Source organism: Crocodylus siamensis, chromosome 2, assembly GCF_052110815.1.
Source record: "Crocodylus siamensis isolate JL-2025a chromosome 2, ASM5211081v1, whole genome shotgun sequence".
Classification (NCBI taxonomy): Eukaryota; Metazoa; Chordata; order Crocodylia; family Crocodylidae; genus Crocodylus; species Crocodylus siamensis.
Genome location: NC_143396.1, coordinates 226944589 through 226970209, shown reverse-complemented (window position 1 = coordinate 226970209; position 25621 = coordinate 226944589). Strand labels below are relative to the sequence as shown.

The 25621-nt window shown below is 41.5% G+C and overlaps 1 protein-coding gene across 7 annotated transcripts in view; it reads right to left on the bottom strand.

Moving 5' to 3' along the window:
- SIPA1L1 (signal induced proliferation associated 1 like 1) overlaps window positions 1-25621 on the bottom strand; it is a 431752-nt gene that overhangs the window by 299588 nt on the left and 106543 nt on the right. The window contains exon 3 of one of the 7 annotated variants that reach the window (XM_090033264.1): window positions 531-652. The exons of the other annotated variants lie outside the window; for them this stretch is intronic. The gene's annotated coding sequence lies outside the window, so the exon portion shown is untranslated. The remainder of the gene's footprint in view (window positions 1-530; window positions 653-25621) is intronic. 7 annotated transcript variants of the gene reach the window in all.

The following is a 25621-nucleotide window of genomic DNA, read 5'->3' as shown; positions in this document are numbered from 1 at the left end:
TCCCTTGAATTTCAGCCGGTTCTTAAGTGTTCTGGATGCATTGAAATGGTAGGAAATTAGAGATAGTCACACAATCTGCAACAAATGGCCCCAGGGGGGTTATCGTTTGAGTAGAGATTGCATCTTACATATTCTGTAAAGCTTTAAACATTTTCAATGCTCAGGCAAAACCATAAAGTACTAAGCCAACTAGGGCTTCTAAATCAACTAGCAAATAGCACCTACATTTCTCAAAGGCTGACTCAGTACACAATAAGGAGCATAGGCTCCTATCAGTCCAGCTTCCCAGGAAGACATGCAGCTGAATTCTGCACTACCAAACTTCCCAAGGCATTCACTGACAGTTCTAGGGTGACAATAAGTGGCGCAGCCAGGAAATAACTGAGACATGAATGATAAAGACAACCACCTGAGCTGTAAAGAAAAGGGAAAAAAAAACTTTTGGCAAATCCAAGATATAAAAAAACCACATTTTCAAGAACTGTTTCTGTAGGAGACCAAGAACAAAAGTCTTGTAAAAGGTGAACTACCTGAGGAAGAGGCAGACATGGCTACTCTCTTGGGTGAAGAAGTTGGACAGTAAATAAATATCCTGGTCATTCTTTTATCCACACCAGATCAAGCTGCCTTGTTTTCTTCCTGGTTGCTATCTCTACAGGACATTATGGGAAGACAGACATCATCACAGGTCAGTCTGATGAAAAGAACATGCTAGTACACTAGTACTGCAGCTCATACTACATCATTATCCACCAAAGTGTTTAAACGTATGTACTGAACAAGAGGGGTGGCCAGATTTGAATTTAGGTGAACCATCCATTGTGGAATTCTAAAAACTCTACAACTGAAACAAATTTAAAACCTTTTTTCCATGTCTGCTAGAATATATGATCAAATCAACATTAAACACCACTAGTTCGCAGTGTTAACAATGATATCTGATCTCTATTGCCATAAAGACTTTTGGATCCCAAAATTTTGGCTTCCATCTAAAAACTTAATTAGAAAAACAGATGTAGATGGTCACTAAGACAATACTTTCTCACAGTAACCAGTTCTACAATTTGATTGGCTGTTATTAAATAAATTGAAGTTTTCAGATGCTATGACAACTGGCCCCATAACTGTGTCAGTAATCATTGCCAGAAAAGAGAGATTAGAAGTCGAGCAACTGTTGGCAGGAATACTAGTATCAATAAAGGTTTCTCTAGCAAGGGCCAGATGCAATATTATTCAGTGCACTTTGAGAAAATAATGTGGTCTTTATAAATAAATGTGGCCTGAATAAAAAGAGAAGTTTGGATGTCAATCTTCAGACAAAATGGTCTGATACCAACATCTTTAAGTTACAAGCATCACTAATAGGACATAAAAGGTACTCAAAATGAGCAATTACAATGAAAACAAACATTTCCAAATAGAATGATTACTTCCATTTAAAAAAAAACAAGCAAACAACAGACAACCCACCCAAAAAACAACCTGCAATGGAGAAATGTATTTGGACCTCACAAATGGTAATGTTTTATGCATGGCCACATTTGAAAGTCATTCTAGCTACAGGCTAAACATTTTCTATTCTAGATCAGTCTAAAACAAATAGGGAGGTTAAATGTTTGACTATTTCCTCCTTCCTTTCTTGCATTTATGACATTTTGTTAGCAATCATTTGTGAAGTGGATGATGTGAATTATTACTACAAGTAGTGCCCAATAAAAGAAGCTTAGACCAAATAAATGTCAACAGCATACATTTATGCAAAAAAAATCCATTTTCCTTAAAACTAGATTCCTAGCTGCTCTGACCATTAATGAGATGCCTCATGATTCTAAACAAAAGCCATATATTTTCTTTGGTGTTAAATTATAGATTTACTGTGGAGAGAGGTTTTTAAAATTTCCTGTGAAGCTCAATTGTGATCAGGAAGGCCGCCTACACAGCAGAGAAAGTGAGAAAAACACACTTGCCGAGCTGAAAAAAAATACTGGTGTAGGCGTACAAGGGGGAAGGGAAAGAAAATAACTTGGTCCCAGTGAAAAAGACTATTTTCTTACAGCAGGGTAGCGGGGGGGAGGAAAAAAAAAGAAAAATGCAGTGCTTGAAGACAGGCAAAAGGACTGTTCTCAACTCCAAAACAAGTTACCAAATACCAGATCTCCTGCATAAGTAATTGGAAGAATCACTGCAAATTCACATCCTTCACAGAGGCTTTAAGATTGAGTGCAGGAAAGCTGCATTTCCTCAACTGTTTTTCAGGTTCCTGGTACTGAACACCCTCACAGAGTTCAAATACATGCCAGCAATTGTCCCAAGTCTGCAGTCTTGATGCAATAAAATAAAAGTGATATTGTAGCTGTGATGGTCCAAGTAACACGAGGCAAGGATATTTAGGGCTGGAGGCAGTATCTTTTATTGAACCACCTGCAACATTGGGAGAGATTTTAGACAGGCTTTTGAGCAAAAGTACTCTTCTTCAGGTCTGAGAAAGAAGCAGATGTAGCTTTGAGCTAAGCAACAAACAACACAACAGCTTGTATAAAACTCCATATGCAAAACTGTCTGCATAAAGAAATGGAGCAGGACTGTAAAAAGAGCAGAGACACTATTAGTATTATCGTAGACCAGAAGAAGGATAATTTCCAATCATGCAATAGGTCCAATTAAAAAAATCACTCCCCTGGAGATCTTCAAAAGAGACTGGACACTCACCTTGATGGGTTATTTGACCACAACAGTCTTTCCTGCTCAGAGCAGAGGGATAGACCTGATGATCTCACAAGGTCCCTTCCAGCCCTAAACTTCTGTTAATCTGTCCTACATTTTCATCACAGCAGTAACATCAGTGTTATATTTTCTACCAAAACTCTCTTTATGAATGTACTTTACAATTTTAGAACTATAAAAATATTTTAAATACCCTTCCCCCTGTCTTCTCACTTAAAATCAGAAGGATTTTGATGCAACTGTTTCCATTTGATTATCACTACAATTAAAATCAAAAGGATAAATACAGTCTTAGAAAACAGGACAAAACACACGTGCTGAAAATGACAACAATGCCAACAAAAGGCCTATATTTGAACGTATTACACCACTGATGTCAATAACTGTGTGATTTTCAAAATAAACAGAATTTGGCCCCCAAAAATCAAGACTTTTAGGCCAAATTTTTCAAAATTGGGCACTTAAATCCCATTAGTAGGGGAAGCTCAGATTCCTTCCAGTGCAACAGACTCAACTACCACTGAAATAGCCACTCACCAGTGGCCCCATTCTAACTGAATGAACTTATGTTATTTAAAGACTCAGGAATATATATTCTCATCCGCAGAGCTGCACCATAACAATGACTGTTACAGGCTAAATATAAAACTGATGCCATAAACCACCTAGCAAATATCTATGGAAAAAACGTTTGCATAGAAACTGAGTTTTTGGTTGTAGCCATGTTGGTCTAAGGACACAGGTAGGCAAGGTTCTTTGAGCACATGTGATATCTTTTATTAGACCAAGTGAGTAGTTGGAAAAAAGTTCCTGGCAAGCTTTTGGGAACAATCACCCTTCTTCAGCTATAGAAAATCTCCTTGGAGTCTCAGAGCAGCAGAGACTCCCTATGCCTGAAGAAGGGTGACTGTGCCTGAAAGCTTGCCAAGAACTTTTTTCCAACTACTCGGTCTTAATAAAAGATATCACATCTACTCAAAGAACCTTGCCTGCCTATTGCACAGAAACACTTTCACACTGATAATACCCTTTGGACTACTGTGTGGAAATTTCAAATAATTACACTAACTCCTATGAATAAGCAAGTTTACAGACTGCAAAATAGAGAAAAAACACGGGTATAGAGTGAGATTTTCCAAAGCATGATTAATGAGCGCAAGTCCCACTGTTTTATGAAAAGTCTGAAACACCTAGAAAAAGAAAGCACATTTCAACTTCCAGACCAACTCTAGAACAAGTAGATTAACCATTCTTCTCCCTTGAAAAGTAACCAACACAAGCCTTTTACATTAGAAGGGTAAGAGTACCGCAGTAACAAAGGGAGGTAGCAGAAATCAACAGCAGTAGAACCTGAACACACATATACAGACGATAAGGGGAAAATGGAAGGAAACAAGGGGAAAGATACCAGAACATCCAAACCCCCAAAACTGAAATGCTTACTTACATGGGAGTTTTAGTAATAAAAGAAGTAGTGCAATAGACTCCCTGTAATCTGGCATGAGTGAGAAATGGGGGGTGCCCCCCCCCCTCCAGCCATGCTCCTTGGAGGCAGCAGGAGCGTGGGGTGCTGGCACAAAAGTGCTGGCCTTGCCTCCCCCGCCACCGCTCTGGTGCACAGGGCTAGACGTGGGGCGGGGGAGGGATATGCACGGGACCAGAGGCAGAGCAGTGGTAGCGCGGGGCATTGGGTGCTGGTGCTCTGTCCCCACTCCCTGCCCCCCTCCCCATCATTCTTGACAGGCAATTGGCTAGTAAATAGAGAAAAATTCTTCCTAAATTTTGTCATCAAGTCACACCTCCCCTTTGCCTATTATGAAAGGGGATGAGAGGGAAGTATATTATTTCCGATAGAATTGAAAATAAAATGATTATAAATAATTAGGAACGCAGAATGCTTCTACAGAGAAAAACACATAAAAATAAATCTATATTACTTCAAGTGAACCTCATTTATCAACTTTACATCCCAATCTTTTGTGGACAATGACAATTTCAGCAGCATATGTTCACATCAACCATTATGAGCTGAAGAGTATTTTCCTTCAAAAACTACTGCCAAAACACTTTAATCTGTTCTAGTTATTAACACATGGCCTTAAAATAAAAACTGGGGCCGGGAGGAGGGTGATTGGAATCAGGGGGCATCACGTGGATCTGCACACGCACATGGCCAGCATGCAGCCTGGCAGAGTCCAGGTAGGGTGGTGGAAGCAGCCCCAGCAGCTGCATGCAGGTAAATCTCCAGAGGGCGGGGGTTGCAGGGCCAGGGCTTGCGGACTGTCTGGGGGGCTATGTGCCTGTGCCTGTGGAGGGGACGGGGGCGGGTGCCTGTTGGTGTTGGGGAAAGTGTCCAGGAGCTAGGACTGCAGCAGGGCAGGGGAGGTGCAGGAGGCGTCTGTCCCTCCAGCAGGGGAAGGGGGCAGAGACACCCTTCAGGGACCGGTGGGAGACACTGCAGAGCTGCAAGTGAAGAGCACTAGCAGGCTAGAGAGGATGTGGATTCAGAGTGAGAGGCACCAGGGAGGGAGGGGGAACCGTGGATCTCCTGATCGGCACCGGCACCCAATGCGCAGGGCACAAGCAGTGCCAGGGGGCTGCAGGTCAGGGTGAGAGGTATCAGCAGGGATGGCGGAGGGGAGGGGCTGCAGGTTGGGAGTAAAAGGCACCAACAGGCATTTTCATCTTTGAAACTGGATATTTGATAACCCTACTCTATGCTACAAGGTCTCCAACCAGGGCGGACTTAGAGAAGACTACAACAGCACATTAAGTATTTTGATTCTTTGATGCACTGAAATTAAAACAGAATATTGCTGACTTTGCCTCTCAGACACTAAAGACCTAAAAGACCTGCCAGCCAAGAAAGATACTGAATTTGTAAGTCCTCACTTATTTTTATGTAACTGGAATATACCAAGCATCTGCCAAAAACGTCTTAAGTTTAGACTTTAGAAAAGGCATTCCTTTAAGGAAACTTTTAGTACACGTGCAACAGAAACTTGATGTAGTTTTATACATGTTTAACCACTTCTGTTAGCACTGAAGTAGTAATGTAATATTGATTACAAGAAGATACTCAATAGTATATCCTCTTTAGTCAGTAACATAATGTGATTATGACAGTGAAAGAATACCACATTCAGTTCCAGTATTTTTTCACCAGTTTTTTTCCCCTACCATGTCAATTAAAGATAATTTTTTTCTCTTATCACTTCTTCCTCAGGGTGACCAGGAAATAACCTTTTCTGGATGTAAAGATGCCTGAAGCAGTAGGATCTGAAGTTTCCACTTCAGTAACCACCCTATCAATGATTATTCTCACAACCACTATAGGCACAAAAATGTTCATGCTAGTAATCAAACTGATTTACTGGCCACATAGTGTAGTGTTGTAACATACATACAGTTACTTTCAAAAATACTTTCATATTTTACAAATGAAATACTAGCACAATATAATATATACAGCAATAAAATACCATTAGTTTAAGCTACTACCTGATTATGACACAAAATCTTTATGCAGGGCTGAATAAAATTCTGAAAACAAAGGTCAAAGAATTCATATAATATACATAATTCACTTGTCTCTGATACTGTTACAATGAAGTTGACAGCAAACACTATCATTTATTTTAAACATTCAAATTTGAAGAGAAGAAAAGCAAAGATGCATATCAAACTGTTGGTAGGCAAATTAGGAAATGAAATTTTACATAACGTGTTGGCTTGTCTTTCTTTCTCCTGGTTATCCCTTTTATTTACCTGGAAGCTTTGGCCTCCAGAAAAGCTTGTACATTTAAAAAAAAAGAAAGAGAAAAAACAAAAATCCTTTTGTTATGCAACTGAATAGGAAAATTCCTGGCTCTTCTTCCAAATATAAGCATCATGAAACAAACAGCACCAAAGGAGAAGAGGGCTGCTGACCTTGTCCACGGGACAAAAGGAGCCAAGAAAGGAAAAGCCCAATCAAGTCTACTTAGGAGTTGTGTGGCTTCTGCTAGAAGTCATGAGAAGCTGGGGTGCATCTTCATCCTGGACCAGCAACCTGAAAATTCTGAATGAACTGTTCATTCACAACACAACAGTAGGTAATAAGCTTCACTCATAGTGCTTTTTACCAACAGAAATCACAGTTATGTTACACAGAAAGTAAATATTTCATAGATTTCATAGACATTAGGGCTGGAAGGGACCTCGGGAGATCATCGAGTCCAGCCCCCTGCCCAAAGGGCAGGAAGTCAGCTGGGGTCATAGGATCCCAGCAAGATAAGCATCCAATTTACTCTTGAAGGTGTTCAATGTAGGTGCTTGAACCACCTCCGCTGGCAGACTGTTCCAGACCTCGGGGGCTCGGACAGTAAAGAAATTCTTCCTTATGTCCAGCCTGAAGCGGTCTTGCAGGAGTTTGTGACCGTTCGACCTCGTCATCCCTTGGGGCACTCTGGTGAACAGACGTTCCCCCAGATCCTGGTGGTCACCCCTGATAAACTTATAGGTGGCCATCAGATCACCCCTGAGCCTGCGCTTTTCCAGGCTAAAGAGTCCCGTGGCTCTCAGCCTGTCATCATAAGATCTGTTTTCCTGACCTCTGATCATGCGCGTGGCTCTCCTCTGGACTCTCTCAAGCTTCTCCACATCCTTTTTGAATTGTGGAGCCCAAAACTAGACGCAGTACTCCAGCTGCGGCCTCACCAAGGCCGAGTACAAGGGGAGAATGACGTCCCGGGATCTGCTCGAGAAGCATCTATGGATGCAAGCCAGAGTTTTGGTCGCTTTACTAGCCGCAGCATCGCATTGCAGGCTCATGTTCATCTTGTGGTCAATGATGACCCCCAAGTCTTTTTCTTCTGTAGTGCTAACCAACGTAGCACTGCCGAGCCTATAAGGGTGCTGCAGATTTTTCCTCCCAAGGTGGAGAACCTTGCATTTATCAGTGTTAAACACCATCAGGTTCTCGTCTGCCCATTTGCTGAGCTTGTGCAGGTCAGCCTGGATCACCCGCCTATCTTCTGGCGTGGATGCTTTGCCCCAAAGTTTGGTGTCATCGGCTAACTTGGCCAGTCCACTCCTAACTCCAATGTCCACATCATTAATGAAGATGTTGAACAGCATGGGTCCCAGGACAGAGCCTTGAGGGACCCCACTGGTCACAGGGCACCACAATGAGTGACTGCCATCAATCACAACCCTCTGGGTCCGACCACGAAGCCAATTTCCCAGACAGCGGATCGTGGTGGAGCCAAGGCCACAACCGGCCAGTTTGGCCAAGAGCTGATCATGGGATACCAGATCAAAAGCTTTTTTGAAGTCAAGATATATGACATCAATCTCTTCTCCCTTGTCCAGGTGATAGGTCACCTGGTCATAGAAGGAAATGAGATTGGTCAAACAAGACCTACCCGCAACAAACCCGTGCTGGCTGTCCCTTAGAATGTTAGCCTGGGCCAGTCCCTCAAGGATGGCCTCCTTAATAAACGTTTCTAAGATCTTCCCCAGGATAGAAGTCAGGCTAATGGGCCTGTAGTTAGCCGGATCCACTCTCCTCCCTTTCTTGAAGATCGGCACCACACTGGCCTTCTTCCAGTCTTCTGGCACTACACCAGAGCGCCAGGAGTTTTCAAAGATCCGTGCCAGGGGCTGAGCTATGATGCTCGCCAGCTCCTTGAGTACCCTGGGGTGCAGATTGTCAGGGCCAGCTGACTTGAAGGTATCCAGCTTCTCAAGGTGTTCCTTCACAAGGTCAGCATTGATGGAGGGTAGGGGATTCCCCTCACCCAGATTTCCCTGTCCCATAGCAGGCATGGGCATCCCGTGTGAGTGATGAAAGACTGACGCAGTCAGGGAAGGTAAGGCACAGACAGCTTGCGTAACTTGCTTAACATTGAACCAGCACATCACTGATGCGTGGCCAGAAACAGAACACAAATCTCCCAAGTCTTTGTAGGGCTCTGTACTCTGGACCAGGGGTTGGCAACTTTTTGGGCAGTGTGCCAAAACACCCACAACCAGAACTTGTAAGATGTTGATGTGCTAGGGCAGACAGCAGGGAAGCCACAAGGGGCCCAATTCTTGTTATGGCAGTGCAGCCTCAGGCCCTTCCCTACCCCTGCACTGGACCATAATCTGTCTCCCTTTTAAGATTGGTATTAAGATCTGTATGCTATTCTTTCATGGCGCTGTTACTAAAAAGTAATATTATTGTAAATATATAATCTTCTGCACTCTGATTCAGAGGGGCTTTTAGCTACCATTCAGGAACTGGCATAATGCGCTTCAGAAACAACTGTACAATAATTATGCAAATCAGACACTTAAAACCAAAATGCACATAACTTCACAATTGCAAACAAAATGATGGCTGTTTCTGTTGCTGAACAGCATCCTTGTATGACGATTAAACAAGATGTACCCATTACTGTATAATTTATAAATGTTTGCTAAAAAAAATTAACCTCTTCCAATTTTGTACAACATTGCTTATATTGGTATAGCGTAGAAGCTATCGCTGTTTTACAAGTTTAACTACAAAAGTATAATAGCTATGACAGCCAAGTTTAGAGTTCAAGTCACTACTGTTCATTCAAATAATAAAGACCCTCTTTTTCTATAAATCCCCATAAACCAGATAGATGGGGCATTAGAAATACACACCACATGTGTTACAAAGGGAAAGTTCACACCAAAAAACTAAGAGGTAAAGAGGTAGTCTGAAGTCAGGGAAAAGGCACGGCAGGATGACACCTCAGACTAACTCACTCAGAGATGCATAAGTTTTTGTAGGCAACAGCGAAGAAGTGAGACTTCCAATTTCCTGTATATTTACCCAAAAAAATTAACTACTTTACAATCACTGAAGAGATCAATTATGATGTTATGGCATCTCCAAAAATACAAAACATCTCTAACTAATTTAATCAGGTTTTTGTTTTGACAAAAATAATCCAGATCCTTCAAACCTTCCCAAATGACTCGCTCAAATTTACAAAAAAAATCTTCGCCAATAATCATTCAAGGTATAGACAGATGTAACAACTGTATTTTGATAGAAGCTATACTCAGTCTAACTGTTAGGTTCCCATGTTCCTACAGTGACAAGTGTAGAAAAACCAGTGTAATATTAACCCATGTCATTCAAAGTTAAAATTACAGTGATTTAGCTCACTTGTAGAGGTACAGGTGCATGCAGATACAAGTTACATTATAATAATTGATACATCTCCCTGGTAGGAATTCTCATCCCCCTTTTGAAGTAATTAAAGCTTTATCTGTCCAAAACCTCCGATTTTCATGGTCTAAGAGATGCACAAATACAGCAATTCCTTCTCCAAAACTTTATGTAATCATTGCCAAAATTCGACTTTCCTACGTAAGAGGACATACCTCAATGAAAACTGAAATCATCTATCCCAATCATCCTTGCGACTTGGCAGAACTGAGCATCACCAACCTATGGAACAAGCAAAATAAAAACCATTCTTCCCAAATGTTCTCTCTGCCACTTTCATCGGTCTTATTTTCAGCCGAGATAAAAATAATCTTTTACATCAGCACTCAATACAAACAAAAAACAGATACCAGTCAACACCTCAGGGTCCAACAGCTCTCACATTTGAGATTGCAACTAACTTTCCGAGATAATTAGGGTGGTTAAACACAAGAGGGTACCCAGAAAGGTGAAGTGATCTCCATCCTTGGAATTTTTTAAGAACAGGTTAGACTTCCTGAGGTCCCTTCCAGCCCAACTATTCCATGTTTCAATGACTCCAACACTCCATGTAAGGTTAGTTACACCTAAGACTTCATGATTTTACTGGTGGGGGAGACCCTGGGTGCCACAGAGTCCTCTTGTGAGAGAGTTGCTCTGTGATGTGCAGATTAACCAGGCTTCTTCTCTGGAGGTGTCCAATGTCAGACAGGAGGGTGAAAGGACTCACAAAAGGACTCTGAGGTACCCAGGGGAATAAATTTATACCCTCTGCCTCCCCTGTGCAAAATGAAGTTTATTTTCTACCTAGGAGAACTTTTACAATCTTTGAATTCTCCTCAGTCTGAAGAAGGGTGTGTGCACCTGAAAGCTTGCAAAGAAAGAATTTCTTTTGCTACTATTTTGTTAGTCTAATAAAAGATATCGCCTCTGACCCAAAAGCTTTGTTTATCTCTGTTTCCTTGACCAAACAGCTATAACATAGATCCTTGTTTTATTTCATTCATCTTTCAAAACTTGCAGCATCTTAAATGTTGAAGTGAGATTTAACACTGGAATTTCAGAAAGTTCAACTCATCTATACATAGCTGTGAAAGAATCAAAGTTACTTAGAGGTGACTGAAAGTGACTGGAATCCTCTGAATGCTTTGCTTTTCCCACAAAGATCCATTAGAAGAGTGCTTTGTAAATCTAGGATCCACTACTCTTGTATTAGACAAACTCAAATAGTTGGAAAAATTCTTCTTAGCAAGCTTCCAGGCACAAACACCCTTCCTCAGGCTGAGGAAGCATCTGAAGATGGTCTGTACCCTTCCTCGATGGAATGGTAATGTCCACCTATGTCCTCAGACCAACATGGTTACAACCTACAGCCCATGATTCATTAAAGCATTTATCTAGTAATAGGAGCAAATCAATCCCCGCTGAGATTAGTACAGGTATGATTATAGACGTTTTGGGGGAAAAAAAATCTTCAATGCCTCTCCTCCTGCCTAGATGCTGCCCATGCTTGGGGTGTAGTAAAGAAGCAGTAAGTGAACATTCCCCACCTGTTATGTCCCAACTTAATGGGTATAGCTAAAGAACTAACCCAAAAATCTTATATGAAAACTGCATAACTTTTTTTTTTTTACTCTGAATTTAAGTGAAAACACCATCTACATTGCTAGTAAATACACTAGAATGTGGCTTTCAAGACTTTCACTGCTTTTATGTGATTCAGTCTTAAAGGTAAGATGATGGTATTTTATAAAAGTAGGTATTTATGGATTTTCAGGGACTTAAGGTACAACAAAATTATACATTGGCACCTGAATCCACTTAAGACCCCTAACAGGTAGAACCGAATCTGGCCCATGGAGTCTGCACCAAGTTTTCAATTTACAAACTGCTAACTGGCCTCTCTTTGTAGACTAAAAGTATGAAAAGCAGGGGAGAAAGACTTATATAAATGAAATCTGGCCCCATGTTGGAACTGTTTCTGTCCATTTTCTTCCTTGTTTTAAGAAGCAAAGGTCTTTCTAAAAGCTGAGTCTGTTAAAAACTCCATTAATTAAAATATTGTCTGCACTGTATATTTAACCAAGCCAATATAGTTAAACAACATTCAATTAAAATCTGAAAAAGGCATAAGAAAAACACTAAAACGAATGGTTCCCCAACACCACAGAAATATTATTAACAAATTGGAGATCTCTAGCCACAGGAACATTTCTCACCAACCTTCCTCCTCTTGTGAGATATTTATACCTAATCAACCCAATACTAGCAGGCTTATAGACAAGCTTTAGAATTAAAGTGAATATTGTAAAGACTTAGATCAATTACCCTTCTGTAAGCAAGAGAAATGTCCACTGGAAACAACAGGATTCACTGTTCTTATAATAGGGTAAAGGGCTCAAGTTGAAAGGGAACATTAGTTAATGACAAAAGAAAAAGAACAGCACAGTAGACTTTACAAATTAACACTTTTTCAAGCAATTTCACATGCCAAATAGTGTCTTCCCCCTACTCCACTTGAGTCATTGTCCATCAAAATAAAGAACCCACAAAAACAAATCAATTGTTCATCTGTTTTTCCATTTCCTTAGGGCAGAACATGACTCTTCTTCTAAATAACAAAAGCTTAAAAAGTCAAATGATTATACCAGAAAAGATTTAAGCTTCCTGACTTGAGCTTGAAAGAGTGAAACAGAAAACAAACAAAAATATCACAACTAAACTTTAAAAAAAACACTTGTTACTTGCTTAGAATGCAATATTTACTTAAAAGATTTATACAGACAACTAATCTATAATGTTCACTGAATGAACTGCACAAAGATTGGTAAGAATTAATGTATTAGTTTCTTATACTGCACAGGCAGACAAGGTTCTTTGGGTAAATTGGATATCCTTCATCTGGCAAAACCTTGTCTGCCTGTGCCCTTAGACCACACAGCTATAAAATATACCCCTTATACTACACGGTACTTTTTTGAATAACCGTCTTCCTCACCTTGCAGACTTAAATTTTAAAAACGTAACAACTAGAAGAGCTCAGGGATACAGGTTGTAGCCATGTTGGTCTAAAAAGCAGATGCAGACAAAACTCTTGGGGTACAAGCAATATCTTTTATTAGACCAACTAAATAGCAGCAAAAAAAAAAAGTCTTTCTTTGCAAGCTTTTGGGCCCAAACACACTTCTCCTCTGCCTGATGAGTTCAAAGATTGTAAAAGTTCTCCCAGGTAGAAAGATGTGCACGATGAAATCTCTTTTCTACCTGGGATAACTTTTACAATATGTGAAGTCTCCTCTACCTGATGAAGGGTGCTTGGGCCCAAAAGCTTGCAAAAAGAGAAATTTTGTTGGTTTAATAAAAGAAAGCACTTCTACCCCAAGACAGTTTTATCTACTAGAGGCGATTTAAGTTTTCCTTGATTACTTGTATTGAAATTATGGGAAATACAGTAAGTAAAGTTCTTCTTTCCATTTAAAAAATCTTCAATCATGTTATCTTATCCCAAGGATGTTCCACCTGACAAATAATGGATACTGTCATCATCTGATGATCTACAAAGAGAACCATTTCCTGAATGGCTACAATAGATACATTATCTATTTTCATATCAATTTTCAAAAGTAAACTTATGGCAAAATCATGATTCTTATCTGTGGGTTTTGGTCTTATTCCTCTCCATCCCTTGTGCACACACTTCACCAAGCTTGCATCAAGTCATCTCTACATGTTTTGAAACACAAGAGTTTGATCAATAGCTAGTTCAACTTACACGGGTAATTGAGGTTCAGAGAAAGCTGCTTCTTCTTGAGTTGTCCTTTCAAAATAGTCTTTTATGCTAGGCTTACCATATTTCCAGTTTTAAAAAAAGAAGACATCTGTGGGGGGAAGCAGGGAAGGTAAGGGAAAGGATAGGAGGAAGGGGTATATTATTGTGAGGGGGTAGTGATATGCCCATGCCCATGCCCTGCCCTGCCCCTCACTCCAAAGCCACAGCCCTGCTGCTGCCCCTCACTGCTGACCCATTGTACCCTGCCCCACAGACCATGCTGATATCCCTCACTCCCAAACCGCAGCACCCCACCCCCCCCAGCCACTGTGCTACCCACTCTCACTCTCTCATTCACACTTTCTCTCTCTTAACCGTCTGCAGCTGCTGGGATCCATGCACTGAGTATATGATGCCCCAGCCTCCAATCATCTTCCCCTGCTGCCCCCAATCCCAAGTAGCTTCTTGCTCAGGCAAGCTGAAAGTGCCAGGGAAAAGCAGAGGCAAAGCAAAATCTCAGACATTTGCTTGCATTTTGAAAATCCGCCCGGATAAGGGACAGAGGACCAAAAAAAGAGGACATGTCTGAAAAACCTGGACTTTTGGTAAACCTATTTTATGCAGAGCAACCAGGATCAACTACCTGAAAGGTAATCTTCTTTTTCTCAAGCAAGGAGGAACTGCAGTCCCAAAGAACTGAGCACTCTCAAAATGCCATCCAGGAAGACCATTGTAAAAGGAGCAATATTGTCAAATAAATAAAAGTTACTTATTTTATAATATCTGTGTAAACCTTTGAGATGATTATACATGGCTTCCAGCCATTGCATGCTTCTGCCTCGTACTCAAGATCAGATTCTTTTGACCAGCAGTCTTCGGAAAGGGCAAAGCCAAGTTTTAGGGGCCTTCATATGTAGTCCCTGACCCCAACAGCTGAATCAAAATTAATCACGTCTCAGTTCCTTCATCAATACAGAATTCCAAAGCATTTGAATTCTAGGGCATTGGAGAAGGGAGAGCCATGAAATCCATATAGAAAACACCTCCAAATGGCACACTGATAATATAAAGCAAGGTAATCAGTGAGTGATTGTACACATGGGTTTTGCTCTTGGTGACTAACAAGTACTTCTCTGTTTGCCCTAGAGAAGATATTAGGAATCCTACTGAAGCAATGACTGCAGGACAGCTCTACCAAATGAACAACTAATCTGAAAACCTCTGTTAAGGAACAGTGCCTTGTAAGCATGTTGACAAAGCTCTGTGTAGCTGATCTACACCTTTTAATAACTAAGAACATTCTTTTCAAAGCCAGCAGACTCCCTAAGCTCTAGTATAATGAGCTTTAAAGTGGCTATGTGGATCTAACTTAACTAAGTTATAGAACATTCTTATACATGCGGAAATGCACTGATAATCTCCTTAACTATACCAGAAAAGAGAGGTAGTCAGCCGCATTAAACTGAAGTTAGGCAGAGGCAAAGCAGAGTGGCACTTTATGTAGATTAATTCTGAACAGATTAGTCTAGTGGCTCCCAAACTTTCTAGACTCAAGGCACCCCTCCATAAACTTTGTGAATTGAGTGACACCCAATTTCAAGAACTTCTGTATTGCAGTGCATACCTCCTTACAGAAGCAGGTATACACACCTCCTGGCAGCAGTGGGGGGCAGGGAGTTGGCCAGAAAAAAAATAAACCTAATCCTGCTCTTACCTGCTCATTTATTCACACCTTGTGGCACGCTTCAAAAGATCTTGGAACCCCTTAGTTGAGAATTACTGAGTGGGTCTATAAGGCACCACCCTGCCCTGCCTTTGGTCTAACAGCAGAGGCCAGGAACAGTCAAGTTTGGTCTTGTTACAATAACAGCAAAGTACCTTTACTAAAAATGTATGAAGGTGAGCTTTGATAGGGATTGAGCAATACTTCAGGAAGAAAACTGGGAGATGAATAAATTGATCAGGGTAGATAAAAATCAACAATTTAAAATAAAAATAAAAAACACTGAATTTATTTAATTATTTTTTAAGATGCTTTTAAAAAAAATCTATATAAAGATAGTTTTAATTTAAGATATGTTAACGCTTAAAGATATCATCATGGAATAGGAATTATAACTTCTAATGATATACTATTTGAGACAATATATTCATGTAACCTTTTTAGAAAAAAAATATAAATAGGTCACAACTGGCCATGGACTGTATTAGGGGCCCAATCTTATGGGATTCCCAGAGGCTCCTCTATAGTTTATTAAACATTAAAGAAAATCACTATACTCAATGGGACCCAGTACTCAGTCTAGAGGATCCCATTGAGCATCTATGCGATGCTTAGCTTCAGTTCTCAAACTAGATTTGTGTCTCCAAAGATCATAGGCAGACAAGCTTCTTTGGGTAGATGTGATATCTTTATTAGACCAACTAATTAGTTGGAAAAATTGTTCTTTGCAAACTTTCAGGCACAAATGGCCTTCTTCAGGCATAGGGAGAGTTTGTCCTCTCCAGAGATAACATCCTTGTTAACAGCAGTATATGGAGATGAGAAATAACAGACCTGATTACCCATTCATCAACCCTATCATCTCTCTGCAAGTTTGTGTACACATAGTCAAGCTCTTATCTTTCTCTAAAAAAGTGCAAAGTTTCAAAAAAGTTAAGTGAATGAAGGATATTAAACAACAAGAATGCAATTCTTTATAGAAAACAATGATTAAATCAAGACTTCCAGACCAGTGATTTAAATTGTGATTAATCTACCCTGAAATTGATCCATACAGAACTCCAAATCAACTCTGAACAGAAACCTGGAGCCTCAGAGCAACTCTGTTTTTACAAAACACTGTATAAAAAATTGACGTGCATGAGAGCTTAACTCATACTCTTTCCTGTAAACAGACATGATAGCTATTAAAAAGTCACTGTTCATTGAAAGATGGCATAAGATGGAGCTCATCGACCCCTTTAGTACAACACTGAACTACAAAAGGGAGAAGAGATTCCCCAAAGGAGGGGAAATCACGAACAACGTCATTAAGGAGTCCCACCACTACTGCGTGAGAAAAATATAGTGGTCCTAAATAGGAGAGCAATGTGCAGATGATGCTGCTGAATGGACCCTTATTATACTAATATAAAGTCCAGATCATTCCAAGACTATTAAATCCAACATTGCTGAAATGGTTGTTGTCAAGGGAGACATCTGTTGCCAAAATATCCAAATCAAAAATCCTGTCAATTTAACTTTATCATCAGTCAGTCTAGCTATTTCTGACTTTGGAGCAGAACATTCTGCACTTCAACAGAAGAGTTTTTTTAAGCAGTTGTCAAACCAGCCAGCATCCAAGCTACGAGATGTAATAAAGCAAATGTCCAGGTTTAGGATCTGCCTGTACAAGATTTAAGTAGAGCAGGCAGAACACGTGGGAACTACACTGAGAGACTCAGATGATCCAAGTACCGTAACTGCTCATTCATGATAGGGTTATCAGAATCACTGATGCCATATCCTGCCTTGGTTTCTTTAAGATTTTCAGAATCATGGACATCAGGGACAAACAAAAATACTTTAGTCTTGGTGCTCAGGAGACAAGAAAGCCATCTGGTAGAAAGCCTGGAATGCATCCTGCTTCGGAGTAGAACTCATCATTTCAACTCAACATTTCTTTCCCTGGTCTGTCATTAATACACATCCATAGACATGTTCTCCCCTGCAAAGAATGCTCTACAAAATGGATCCCAGACAGACCACAAGTGGTGGTCTCAGAACTGACTTAAAATGATCTACTTGTTAGGCCTGTGCAAATAGGGAAGTATTCAATTCGAATTTGGATTTGACTGCACCAGAGGACAGCGATTCGATTCAGAGATTCAGATCACTGTTCTGAATCAATTCAGCTGAATCAGCTTCAGAAGATATGGCGCTGATTCAAAGAGATTTGGTGATTCCGATCAGCTGGGAAGAGGCAGGCACAGCCAAGTGGCTGCAGGATCTCCCACGGCTCCTCCAGCGGTGCCTGCCTCTCCCTGAGCTGGAGGAGTTGTGGGAGAAGCTCCCCCAGCTGCCATGCCCGGCCCATCCCCTGCCCAGGCCCCCGCCCAGTCCCCGCACAAAAAAAACAAACCCTGTACTCACTGGCTGCAGCAGCGGCAACTGGGGCCTCTGGGGGCTCGTGGCAGGGCCCACCCCCCTGTGCAGTGCAGGGCAGTGGGGATTCCCCCCGCCTAGCACCCGTACAACAGCTGCCCCATGCCGCAGGTGCAGCACAGCTCGGCAGGGCGCTGCATGCTGCCTGGGAGCTGAGGCCACTGGGGCTGAGCACTGCTGGGCTCCAGCTGACACATGGAGCCGCCTCAGCTCCCAGGTAAATCAAACCGGGGGCAGGGGAATTGAACCCTGAAAGTTCCCCCAGGTCCTGGTTTGATTCCCCAGCTCCCTGATCACTTCCCCCAGCTCTTCCCGGGGGCATGGGCCCCCAGGTGACGCAGGATGGCAGCAGCTCTAGGCTATTTCCCCAGCCAGCAGCAGCAGCCTGCTGAAACCTGCATGCAGATCCAGGGGCCGCACCACCCAGGAAGAGCTGGGGGAATGATCAGAGAGCTGGGGAATTGAAGCGGGAGCTCCGGCTGACAGATGGATCTGCCCCAGCTACAGGAGAGTGCATAGCACCCAACCAAGCCACGCTGCACCTGTGCCATGGGGCAGGTAATGCGCAGGTGCCAGGTGGGGGGGAAATCCATGCTGCATGGGGTGGGTTCTCTCACAAGCGCCCAGAGACCCCAATCGCCGCTCCTGCAGCCAGTGAGTGCAGGGCATTTTTGGTTTTAGGAGAGGGATGTGGCCAGGCAGGGCAGCCATGGGGGCTTCTCCCACGGCTCCTCCAGCTGTGCTTGTCTCTGCCCCAGCATGGGAAGCCATGGGGGCTATGCCCTGTTGCCGCTTGCCCCCTTCTGCCTAGAGCGAACCACGCCTGCATCCTGCCCCCCCAGAGCAAGCAGCAGCAAGACAGAGCCCCCGCTCCCAGCACTGCCGCACCCGCATCCCATAGCCTCCCACCCCACTCATTGAGTAACATGCCCTCCGACCCAGCTCAGCTGCTTGTCCCAGCCCCATCCCCAGTCCCTCTCTTCCACACACCCCTTCTCTCCCCCAACCCTAAAAGACGTACCAGCGGGAGGCAGCTGTCAGCTGCTGTTTAGTTTATGGCCAAATCTCTGAATCGGCCTAATCTTTGTCTGAAGTTTTTCCAAATCAATTTAGATGCTTTGAATTGATTCAGAGCTTTTAATTGGTCTCCTGATTCGATTTGGAGATTCGGTCCCCAAACCAGGTCGAATCTCCTCCCAATTGAATCAGCAACCGAAGCTTCACGCAGCCCTACTGCTTGTGAGTTCTGAGCACTTGAGAGGTGCAGACCCAGCAGTGAAATCTAGTAACAAATGTACCAGTTCCAAAGACAAGCAGCCTGAAAGTGGAGATTACCTGGCTTCTCCTTGCTTGTTGACATAGTGCAGAGTTATGGTGTTGTCTGTCAGCAAAAGTGAAGAGAGAAATGCTTTTAGAAGCCAGACAGATTGCTCCATGTTCCAGGACAGATGGAATTCTTCAGAGTACAACATACTCTGAATCTAAAGATGATCTAGGTCTTCCCAATCCTTACTACAGGTGTCTAACCATCAGAAAGCTGGCATGCAGAGAGAGTTGCAGAGAAGTGCACTCTTGTTACACAGCTAAGGAAAGTCTTTCTAGCAGATTAACAAGGAAAAGAACTTTTTTTGTTTTTTATATATAACTGTGAGCATCATATTTCTGTGGTGCCTTCTGTGGAGATGCACTGATTTTACCACCTTTGCGTAAAGGATAGGTGGAAGTCTGTAAAACGGCATCATATAAGTGTATCATATCATATACCTGATATGTTTTGACCACGTGAGACTTGCTTGATGATATTCTGTAAAGTGTGGAACTATTACGGAAGATAAACTCTCACTGACCTGGAATGTAATATAGCTCCCTTCAACTCAAAGCAGAGTTGAAGTAAGTGTGCATTTTCCCTTGCTGACTCAACTCAATTTCAAAGGTCATTTGAAACAATAGTCACCAAAGAAGCTAATCATGAGACCAGCCAGTTGTCAAGATATGGGTAGACGTGGATCCTTAGATGAGTCTCCACCAAGTGTTTGGCAGGCATGAATACCAGCAGTACTGTGAAAAGACCAAAGAATACTGTAACTCATCATAGGATGTTCTTAGTAGGAACATGAAGTATTTCCTGAGAATCGAATACATGGATAGACAAAAAGAAATCAAGAGCCACAAATTAGTTTAAGGATCTAATGAGGAAGCTATGGAAGCCAGAATAACAATCCTGACCTTGAAACAAAGGCAGGTTTATTGAGATACAAAAGTTCTAGAAGAGATTCCAAATCTTGCTTCTTTGAAAGTGGGGAGTAGAAATACTTGTTTTAGGATGCTGAGGAAGAAAATAAAGCCTAATAAACCTGGCTGTTCAAAAAACAAAGACAACTCAAATACAAACTATTAATTTTAATGAATCCCACGTAGAAAATCCTGAAATACTAAACAGTGTTTCAGAAACGTGATGTAACTGAAAAACGAAAGTGCTGCAAGTCTGCTCTAATTTATCCCTTTAATCTCAAAGTAATTGTTGGATAACAGATTGAGAAATAGGGAGGGTAACGTCTAGAGAGGATCTGTGGATAAACACTTCTAAAGTTCTTCCTGTTCTTATTTAGTAGATAGCACAAGTAAAATGTTGTAAATATACATACATACACACACACACACACACACACACACACAATCCAACTTTACTTTTGTCCCCTGAAGACAGCAAGAAAAAAAAAAAGTTAGCAACTAAGAAAAATCAGTTATATTCAAACTTCTGGCAGTCCTACTGGGTATATGAAAGCTATGAATAAAATTAAAACTGAGGAAGGATTCCAATACTTCTTCTAGATGCCCATTTTTTCAAGAAATTATTCTAACTCACCATCACACATTTTAAACAGATCCACAATTATATTTTCAGTGATACTTAAGCATCTCTCATGGAACAAGAGATTATCTTTAGAAGGCCTCACGGCACTACTTTTGATCAAGTTCAGTTTGCTTCAACAACATTTAATAATGATTTTGAATTGACAACTGATACTTATCCCTTAGCCTCCAAACCACCAAATTTTTGGTAAATAAGTTTCAAGTGAAACATCTGACTCAAAAATAGCATCAGAGGTCACCTAAAGTTTTAACAACATCCACAGAAAAATCTCACTATTACATAAAACAGCTTAATTTACCAAACTATTAAACTGGATCAAACCACAAGATGATGAGACACATATGAAGCCTCTATAGTCTTGTCTATATTAGCAAATGATACTGTCACTATAGGTATGATCACATTCAGGTGTACCATCTTGTTAGAAAATGTTTACTATTTATTATGAGGCAACCTCCATATACTGTGGAAAACCCTCACACTTCTCAGAGTTACAAGATTTGGGGTGAACTTCCTAAAATTGTTGGCATTATCCTATAAAATTGCTTTTGCACATTGTTTACAAAACATGTTCCTACAAAGGGATGCAGTGCGGAGAAAAAAATCTTCCTTCCAAATGTAATGAAAGAGAGAATCCTGTTGTATAAACAAGGATGAGGTATTTGCTCACAACAGAGTATATATAACTGGACAGTCAAAGTGCGACACTACTGATACAGCTGCACATGGAACAACTGCAATCCACAGGGACGTTGTTTTCAAACCAAACACCAAGTGATAGGACCTGACAGGCCAGTGGGGACCAACATTTTTGGCAGGCATACCATGAATGTATCCCACATATTCCCCAAGTGCCACTCCAATTAATTTTTCCTGCTCAATCTGAGGCTCTGCTTTCTGCTTCCTGCCCATCTCCTCCCTGATCTGTGTGCCACACACAAAGGCATGCCACGCGCTGGCCGCCCAAAACAGGAAAACATGAGAAAATTAGCAGTGGCTCTATAACATTCATCAGGTACAGAAGACCACATTTATGGAATCATAAGTCAAGTTCACCAGCAGAAATGCCAAGAAGAGAGCTGATCTTTGAGTGGAGAAATGAGCAATGATTGTTGTATGGAACCCTGCACTCCCAGACTACTGTATGGCATTGGAAAAAAAATCAGCAGGGGGTGGCTGTCATCACAGTTTACAAGGCAATAAACCATATCCTGTTTACCTGACAGTCAGACTGGCCAAAATGCAGGAAATAAGAAATAGATTAAAGCAGTGAGGGCCTGTCTTTATGGCAGGCATGACACAAATTAGCCCTGCACCTCGCCTGAGTGCTACTCTGATTCCTTTCCCTGCCCAGTCTGGTGCTCTGCTTTCTGCTCCTTGTCTGATCTACTGTTCTGCTTCCTGCCTTATCTGCCACTGGGCTGCCTGCTATACCCAGAGGCTGTCCATGCCATTTGTGGCACATGTGCTGCAGGTTGGCCACCCCTGGATTAAAGGAGCTAGGCATTATATTGTTCTCCTTCACTTCTGCATGCCCCTCTGGAGTATTCAGAGCTCTCCTGCATTTTTCTTCCAGTAAGCATGCCATAACTGTGCCTGAACACAAGCATCACACCAATCTGCAGCTGATGCTGACAGCAGATAGCTACACAAGACCAAGTATGAAACCATACTTTTAATGAAAAGACAATACATAACAGGCATGATATGACTATTACAACTTTAACAGATACTTAAAAACAACAAACTTCTGGTACCAAGAAAAATTCAGCATAGACATAATTGACTGTGCCAGAAAAAGGCAAGTTTTGCCAGAGCTTTCTTCTTCAGATCAGACCTAAACCCCATTGTGAAAAGAATGCATTCAAGCAACACTGGGATTATTTTATCCTTTTGGTTCTTGTGTGTGAACTAGAATATAAATTAGCACTTAAAGACAAAAAAAAACTAACAAGTAATTAATTGGTTTATACCATAGACACAACATATCACTGTCAGCTACCTTCAGCAGAAATCACAAACTCTGATGCTATTAATTTAAGAAAAGAATTCTTTCCAACTTTTGTAACAACTTTAATCCAGGAAGAAGAGTTTCAGAAGCCAAACTGTCAGTTTAAATATATGGATCAAACGTTAATCCTTAAGATAAAAGATTTTGCAATATAAATAAATACCAGTACAAATAATATTCAATGACAGATTTATCTCAACATTACTAAAGACTTCAGTGGAGTTTGGACAAGCATTAATTTGGCCTGAGTGTTCAAATTTCTCCTCTTAAAACAATTTTCCTCCCGATTTCAACTGGCAGTGGAAATGGGGAGCAGCAGGAGATCTGTCCCAAATCCATTTGAAGAAATAATCCAGGTTTTAACCTAAAATGATTTTGCTCTTCATGTGACTGCCCGGATTCTGAAAAATCTGAAACATTAGGATGCAACTGCTTCAAGCCAGAGGTGCCATACTGAGTCAGATCAATGGTTCATCCAGCCCAGTATACTGTCTCTGACAGTGGCAGAAGTGGATGCTTTAGAGGGAGAGCATATGAATAGGGTACATCTACAGTGATCTATCCCGTCATACGTCCTTACATCCACCATCATTGGTTTACAGATGCTAGAGGATATATTCCCAAGTGTTCCATTTAATAGCTATTAATGGATCCATCATCCATGATTTTATCTAGTCCCTTTTTGAACCTGGCTATATTATCTATCTCTATTACTTCCTGTGCTAACAATTTCCACAAATGCACTGCATTAAAAAAAAAACTATTTGTTCTTGTTAATTCTAAACTTGTGTTAAACTCACCCAGCCTTCTGGGTTGGATGCATACATGGTGGCAGTTACCGCAGCTGTCATTTGCTTCCTGACCTACACATCCTCAACAAGGCTCTGTACCCTGGATTTCCATGGTGGGCCCCACTCCTACTTATTTCATCCCCTGAATTGCCAGGCCCAGCAGGAGCCTTACAGCCCAGACAGTGTTGCATTGGCTGGATCTGGCCCGTGGGCTATATATTGGATACCCCTACTTTAGGCAATATAATTCAGGAATGGGGGGGATCACTCTGTGCAAATTCAGGCTTGAAAATCTTAATAGGAAGGACCTTCCCGGCTATACTTTGTTTTTTTGGGGGGAAAAAGATTCTCCTCCTTATTGTCTTGATACTTTAACCAGAAATTTTTAGGGCCTGAGCCAGGGAATGTCTTCACTAAAACCAGTACAGATGTTAAATAACAGCATTTTCCAGGAAACAGCAGCCTCCTGAAAGTCTCCGTTAGCAATGGAGGACAAGCTATATTGAGTGTTTTATATACACCACCATAAGGTTCAGCGCAGGCATAAAGAACCTGCAGTGAGAACCTGGAACACATGCCTAAGGTACAGATAATCCCTCCACTTCTACAAATTTGGGCTAGTTTTAGATTTTCTGCCCCCTCCATGCAGTCTTATTAGATGAGGATAGGAGAAAATGCCCAGACAGAGGCACCAACTACTGCAACAAGTTTTAGAACAAAACTTAGGAGCTTGCAGTTGAAAACCAGCAAAGATGCCATAAGTTAACTTTGCAAAAGGAACATACCTGACAAACTGAAGAGGAATACCCAATAGAGTCCATGTTGGGAGGGGAAAGGAGGGGGAGCTGGAGCGGGGGGGGGGGGGGGGGGGGGGGGGGGGGAAGAAGAGACAGGGAATCCAGTCACTGAAACTGCATTTTTAGGCTAACAAAGTGGACATTCCATAATGCCCTTAGACCCAATTCATATACACCCTCACTAGGAGGGTGGTGAAGCACTGGAACAAGTTACCTAAAGAGGTGGTGGACTCTCTATCCTTGGAGGTTTTTAAGGCCCAGCTTGACAAAGTCCTGTCTAGAATGATCTAGTTGTGGCTAGTCCTACTTTGAATAGGGGGCTGGACTACTTGACCTCTGAAGTCCCTTCCAACCATAATTTTCTATGACTCTGATTCAAATACAAATGTCAGCCTTATGACACTGTTAGCTAACTCCTCATTATTTTACTTTTGATTCCCTTTTCACATGAACCCGCACTTCCCTCCTGCCCCCACAAACAAAAAGGTCCCAGGGCTGCTATAAACATTCACTACTATCACCTTGGTTTTTTGACATTTTACTAATCTTGTCTCATAAATAAGATTTCATGTTACTTCAAATCACACTGAAAGTAAACTTTCAAAAGCCCTATTAACGTTATCATTTGTTGTCTCTATTAGTTTTTGTTAACACAAACAAAACAGTTTGAATAAAAATGTAAACTACAACATACATTTTAATACCAAGTAAACCCCCCGCCCGACACATTAAACCTTTGCAACCTTGCGGACACTCTTCATAATTAGGTAACTTAGGTGAAGATTAAAATAACCACTTGGATTTTAAAAGCCAACATATTTTTTGTAAATACATCATTCACCTAACACTACCTTACAAACCTGACCTTGTGGCTGGAAAAAAAAGTGGCATTAGACATTTTTAAATTATAAATTTCTGATGAGATGGAGGTGGTTCATTCAGCACTTTTAGCAAATACAGGATTGTGCCCTACTTATTCAAAAAAAGAATCCAGCCTGCACAGACACTGAGCAGCAGATACTGAGCAAAATTCCCCACAGCTGTCTGTCAATGTGTGGCAGCCTTAAGCATCAGGGTTCACCTATAATCAAGAGACAGTAATTCAGTCCCCCTGCTGAATCGATCCTAATGATTAGACTGCAATATGATGCTAATTTGTGACACACATGGGTGGATTTCTGGTGGGAATATCTCTTTACTAAGTGGAACCTGAAATGAAATCAACTTTTTTTTTTTTTCCCCACATAGGCCAGGGGCTCTGCAATCTCTCAGCTTCTAGTCTACAGGTTATTGCAGC